General features: G+C 37.0%; 1 pseudogene; it reads right to left on the bottom strand.

Moving 5' to 3' along the window:
• Positions 1-633: 633 nt before the first annotated feature.
• On the bottom strand, positions 634-1569 carry LOC130040189 (olfactory receptor 14J1-like; annotated as a pseudogene).
• Between the last annotated feature and the right edge of the window lie 5259 nt (positions 1570-6828).

Below are 6828 nucleotides of genomic sequence, written 5' to 3'. Positions count from 1 at the left end.
ATTGTTCCTAGTTTTTTTTTAATTAGGTGCCATTTTTTCTCCTGTGAAGAGCTATGTTATTTTTTTTTATTTGTATTTCCCTGATAATAGTGATAACTTTTTCATTTGTCTCCCTCAAGGAAATGTCTATACATCTCTTCTTCCCATATTTTCATAGGTTATAGAATTTCTTACTATTTTTTTTAGTGCTTTAAATATCTTGAATAGAACTCGATATACTGTGTGAAAATTTTTTTTTAATTTTTTTAGTAAAAAACCATTAGGTACAGTTGTAGACTTACAAATTTTTGTGCTTAGGTTTCAGTTATACAATGATCAAATACCCATCCCTCCACCAGTGCCCATTCTCCACCACCACTGATCCCATTATCCCTTCCACCCCCAGCCCCTGCATCCCACCCCACCCCTGTGGCAGGGTATTCCCTTTTGTTATCTCTCTCCTTTTGAGTGCTGTGGTTTGCAAAAGAGACATTGAGTGAAAATCATGTTCGGTCTATAGTCTACTCTCATCACGCATCTCCCATCCTGGGAGGAAACTCCCAACACCCTTTATGTGGTGCTCCCGTCTCTATCTGAGCTGCCTTTTCCCCTAGAGTGTGCGGCTGGCCTCACAACCAAGAAAAATAAATGTCCTCAACAAAAATGGTATGTTTTTCTTCTTTTAAAAAGCTTTCCTAGAGCTAATATTATGGCTTTATTTCTCAGACTATATATCATTGGATTAAATGTTGGGGGTACAACTGTATAAAAAATAGTGAGCAAAATGTCCAAAGAGTTTGGAGATCCAGACTAAGGCTTCAAAAATTCAAAGACACCAGTAGATAAATATAACAAGACAACAGCGAGGTGAGGAAGGCAGGTGGAAAACGCCTTAGTTCTGCTCCCAGCCGATGGCATCCTCAGAACTGAAGAAAATATTTGCATGTAGGAAAATCCTATGAAGATGATACAAAGAAATCCTGCCAAAGACAGGAAGACAGAGACTCCAACCTCATAGATATAGTCATTAGAACAGGAGAGTTTCAGAATCTGTGGAACATTACAGAAGAACTGGTGAATAATGCGGGGGCCACAGAAGTGGATGGAGAAAGTAGCTGCTGTGTGCATGACTCCAGAGAGGGTCCCACTGGCCCAGATGCCAACAATCCCCTGGACACAGGTTCTGACGTCCATGATGATTTCATAGCGCAGGGGCAGGCAGATGGCCACATAACGGTCATAGGACATCACTGTGAGCATGGCCAGCTCAGCAGCCGCACAGAGGGTGAACACAAAGCACTGAAAAGTGCATTCCCAGAAGGAAATGTTTCCTTTATGTGAGAAAGAGTTGTAAATGAATCTTGGAACAGTCACAGAAATATAGCAGATATCCAGCAAGGAGAGATGCTTCAGGAAGAAATACATGGGGGACTGGAGACTGTCATCCAGGGAAGTTGTGGTGATGATGAGCATGTTGCCAGCTAACGCCAACAAGTATAAGACCAAGAACAGAGAAGCATAGAAGATTTCAAACTCAGGTGTGACGGAAAATCCTATGAGGAGAAACCCACTTGTCGTGAAATTAGCCATAGTTCATTAACTTCTTACTGATGTTGGTTGCAAATCACAGGTCCTGCATGGATGTAGTATTGCCCAAATTCTCTAGAGATTTGTAAAACAATGGGAAATTAAACAAACCGATAAATTAAACATGAACTAAAAATATTTTTCTTCATGAATTGAAAATGTTAAGTCTGTGAAAATGCCTAACAAATAATCATAATATAGAATTAACACTTGTATTAACCATCATCATCGATTAACCAAAATCCTATCAATTTATCTGATATGATATATTTCTTAGTTAAAAATGACTAAAGAAAAGCTTTGAAATTTATTCTGAAAATATAATTGTCTGTCCAATTAACTATTTCTTACATATATTTATTTTGTGGCCATTTTTACTTTAAAAAACACAGAATTATGAAGTTCTTAAGTATTTTGCATTTAATATGTTAAATACTTTGTACCTAATATACTCATAGTCATTCAACAAATACTATTTTATCAGGAAAGTAATCTAAAATAAATATAGTAGCATGATCAAGTTTGTGCACATATTCTGAAAAATATCAGAATATTAACAGAAGAAAAATTAGTTTGTAAATTAACATAAATTAGTTTACATCTAAACAGCACATTGAAAGTAGTGCATAATCCATGTTTAAGGAAATTTGTATAGGCCCTGGATATTTCACAGTGGTAGAGTATGAGAAACACTGAGCTCAATTCTATGCACAGGCAATAAGGCAACATTGGGAAGGACAAGTAAGGAGAGGCTGTTAAAATCTCAGGGCTGGAATGAATGGAGGCATTACTGGCACCCGCTTGAGCAAATCGATGAACAATGGGATGACAGTGATACAGCGACAGTGAAAACAGACAAATCCTAAACTTCAAGTAACTTAAGGTTTTAGGATGCTTGGAAATGATGATAAGTAGCCAAGGGTATTATATCTAGGCTATCAAAATGCATAACTTGATGAATGGAAACAGACACTTAAAAATTAGGAGAAAATAAGACCATAACAAGCAATTAGTTCAGTGTAGGGAATATATGATTATGTTTATGTTGATTAATAGATTTTAGCCCTATATCAGATGAGATCAGGCAAGTTCAGGGTGGTATGGCTGTAGACTAGCCCTGTGTCAGAGACACACAACAACAACAACAAAAACTGACCCTGCTTTTAGTTTTTCAGAACTAGAAAAATTCCAAGCAAAAGACCATATTGATTTGAGCTGAAGGTAATGTAGGTTCCTTGTATATGTTATATTGCAAATAATTATGCTGGAAGTGTTCAAGTTTGAACTGGATAAGGACAGGGTCTCCCAGAACTCAAAATCACAGCACACATCAAATTTAAATTTCCTAGAATCAATTCACCCTCTTTTCTTTTTTAATATGTGTGCATTCCATAAGAGTCATAAAATAAAAATTTAAATTAAACTTAAGCATTTTATATAGTTACTCATACAAAAATAATGCCTTGAAGATCATGCTTCTTGACATCATAATGACACATTTACTTACTTAAGCATTTTTCTCTTGCTTCTCCAACTCACCAGGTCAGTTTATGTAGCCTCTAGAAATTTCTTCCATCTCTATATTTTTGAAGCATGTTGCTTAATTTTCTAGATAAAAGAAAACAAAAAGTACTTGATTTATATACATGGAACTATTGCTCATTTATCCAAAACTCTTATGCTCGATCAATAATTCATGTGAAGATAAATGAGAAAATAGAGTGAAAAGAAACTCATTGTCTTTGCCCAATTTGGAAGGGTGACTTCATTCCAAACTCACAATCCATGTGTACGTCTTCCATTCAGCATATGCCTCTGTATTTCTGAGCTTGCAGAAAATCCTTACATTAAATAATGTTTTTAGTCCATGGTTTCTAATGGACTGGTGACCTCAAAAAGTAAATAGGTTCTCTGAGAAAATTTAAATAAATGAATAAAGATTAGATTTGCACTATTAGAGCTCAAAGAAAGTAAAAAGAAAATAAATCTTCCAAAATGTAGTTGATTGGATTTTATTGATTGGATCACTGTCACTATCACCGTCCTCCCATTGTTCATCGATCTGCTTGAGCAGGCCCAGTAACGTCTCCATTTTGACAATTGTTACTGTGTTTGGCATATCGAATATGATAATGCCGTGTGGGCGAGATACTCTCGGTAGCTTGCCAGGCTCTCCGAGAGGGGCAGAGGAATCAAACTCGGGTCAGACATGTTGGCCACTTGCAAGGTAAATGCCCTACCTGCTGTGCTATTGCTCCAGCCCATTGATTGGATACATTTACAAAAATGTATTTAAATTTTAATGACTATAATTAAAGGTTTTACACTTACATGTTAAAAATAAATGTATTAGGGCCAGCACAATACAGTGATGGTTTGAATGCACAGTTAGCTCCCTTAGCTGCCATCCTATGGCCATTCTATTCTTAGATGAAATTTCAAAATGACTCTAGCTATCTACTTTCACTGTGATTCCCAAATACTTACAGCTTACTTAAACTGCCATTTTTGCACAGTGGACAAAACCACAGTTGACAATACTGTCCTCTGGAGGACAGGGGCTGGAAGGGGAGTATTAAATCTATAGGGCAGAGATAGCTTTGGTTACCGTTGATTGGAAGTTCTGTTTAGTCACTTTTAGATTTCCAGGAGTAGGTTTTATGAGTGGAAAAGGGGTGCTGAGTTTTGTTTGCTTTTTTTTCTTTTCTGAAAAAAAGATTGGCAAGCCGAATAGGTTTGGGAACTGTCTTTTAGGTGGATGCTAATGATTTTTAAATATGACCAATCCTTCACTTAGGAATACTACTAATTATTTTTGCTATTGATACTTAATATTCATTTTTTAAAATGTGAACCATTCACAATCAATTGCAGGATTTTTCTTAAATTTCCTTCTGTCAGAATTCCTCCCACCTACTTCCAAAGTAGGAGAAATGAGAAACCTGAAGTGATTGGATATTAAAAGAAACCTGGTCTCTCATCAGACTCTGACAAAGTTTAACTAGAGTTACTTTTGTACCAAGAGTTACTTTTGTCCAGTGAAATGGTTATTTGCATAGAAGAAAATGTGGTTGTCTATGAATTCTCACTTTTTATATTTGTTTTATTTCAGCAAGACGCCTACACTTTCTGATATAGAAAGAATTACACAAGGTTTGTAAATTAATTTTACAAGCATTCATGAAGATAAAAATAGAGCAAAACCAAATTCTGTCATCTGATCCAGTCTCACTGAATTACTTCTTGTTTATCTATATGCACTGTAGCACTGTCCTCCCGTTGTTCATCGATTTGCTCAAGCGGGCCCAGTAACGTCTCCATTGTGAGACTTGTTGTTACTGTGTTTGGTATATCAAAAACGTCACGGGCAGTTTGCCAGGCTTTGCTGTGTGAGTGAGATACTCTCAGTAGCTTGCTGGGCTCTCCAAAAGGGGAAGAGGAATTGAAGCCAGGTAGGCCACATGCAAGGCAAATGCCTTACCCGCTGTGCTATTTGCCTTGCACGTGGCCATCCATGTTCGATTCCCAGCATCCCATATGGTCCCCTGAGCACCACAAGGGGTAATTCCTGAGTGCAGAACCAGGAGTAACCCCTGTGCACCGCCAGGTGTGACCTAAAAGCCAAAAAAAAATCTAGGACCGTTTGTGTTTATCTATATAAAGGGAGAAATTTTAGGGATATACGAATTCAGTTTCACTGATCACCCCAAAGTAGGTGTTTTTAATGTTCTCTTCTATATACCTACTTTTCATTGTTGTTTCTTAGCTCATGCATTTCCTTTCATTTCTCAGGTCAAGGACAGTGATATTTTATCTTATCCAGTCAAAAGTTCTACCTTAGAGGCATTCCATTGCTCAACCCACTCTGTCTTTCTAGAACCTCAGACTCACCAGAGTATGGTCAGGAGCCTCTTCCCTCACCATGAGTATGTGTAATTCGCACTTAGAGAAGGTTTGATCTGTCATGAACTGACCTCAGGAAAAATATCTTCTGCAGAGAGAAAAATTAACTCCATTTCAATCCTCCTCGGGCCCTAGAGATTGCGCCATGAATATGTCAGGAGCATAACTCCTCCTGGTCTCTGGACATTTAGAATTCTTAATAAATTCCCTTGAGCCAGAACTTAAAATTATGTGGATTTTCCTATTGATTATTCTGTTGGAGCTGATTTAATGTAATGTAACTCCACACATAGTAAATTGTGTGAGTTTTCATTTTATTTGTGTCATTGAAAAACTTTATTGTAAAAGACTAATTAGTATTTATGATTCAGGAATATCCAATAGATAATCTAATCAATTTAAGTGGCTATTGTGGGAAATCATTCTGGACTAAATGCCCTAAGATATGTGCAGTGTCCTGGGTTAAACAAGCCTACAAGAAACAGTGCTTCTAGGGTTTCTATAGGAACAGAGAGGGAATTTGACACAGGTGCTGGGATTGGTTCTAAAATACTATTGCTTAAAATTATCAATAACCTTGTAAATCACACTTCTTTAAATTAAAAAAACTTTTTAATGAAGAAATGCATTTGCTTGCTAAGGCACTTGCCTTGCATGCAACTGACCCCAGGTTCAATCCCCAGGACCCCAGAGGGTTCCTGAGGTCACCAGAAATGAATCTTGAGCGCAGAGCCAGGAGTAAGCCCTGAGCACTGCCAGGTGTGGTCCAAAGTGTAAAAGTAAAAATGTATTTGTTTCCCATTAAAAATTTCAAAAATGAATGAGTTTATTGTTGGGTGAAGTCTAAAACACAAACTACACATACGACCTCTGTTACAGTGAGCTGCATTCTTTCTATGCTTATTTGTTTTGTGCTTGTTATGAGGAACAGTGGGGTTATCAGATGCCTTGCCAAGTGTTTTTTCATTGTTTCATATTGTTTACTTAGTATTTGTCATTCTACCACTAACTTCACTTAACATGACACCCTCTAGTTTAATCCACTTTTCAGGGAAGTTTATTATTCCACTTTCTTACAACTGCATAGAACCCCATTGGATATATATACCACAAATTATTTATCCATTCATCTGTGTTTTAATATTCCAGTGACTTCCACACCCTAACTATTGTAACAGGTGCTTCACTAAACTGATATTGCACATACCTTTCAAGAAACATGTTCTTGTGTTTGAGGGTTAGATGCCAAGAAGTGAAATTGTTGGGTCAAGGGGTGTTTTTGTTCCTACTTTCTTGGAGAAATGTAATAATGACTTCTATAGAGAAAAATCAGAAGTAAATCCTGGCAACAATGAATAA

This window comes from Sorex fumeus, unplaced genomic scaffold, assembly GCF_029834395.1.
Source record: "Sorex fumeus unplaced genomic scaffold, SorFum_2.1 ptg000094l, whole genome shotgun sequence".
Classification (NCBI taxonomy): Eukaryota; Metazoa; Chordata; class Mammalia; order Eulipotyphla; family Soricidae; genus Sorex; species Sorex fumeus.
Note: the sequence above shows the minus strand (reverse complement) of the source record. Positions and strands in the feature narration are given on the sequence as shown.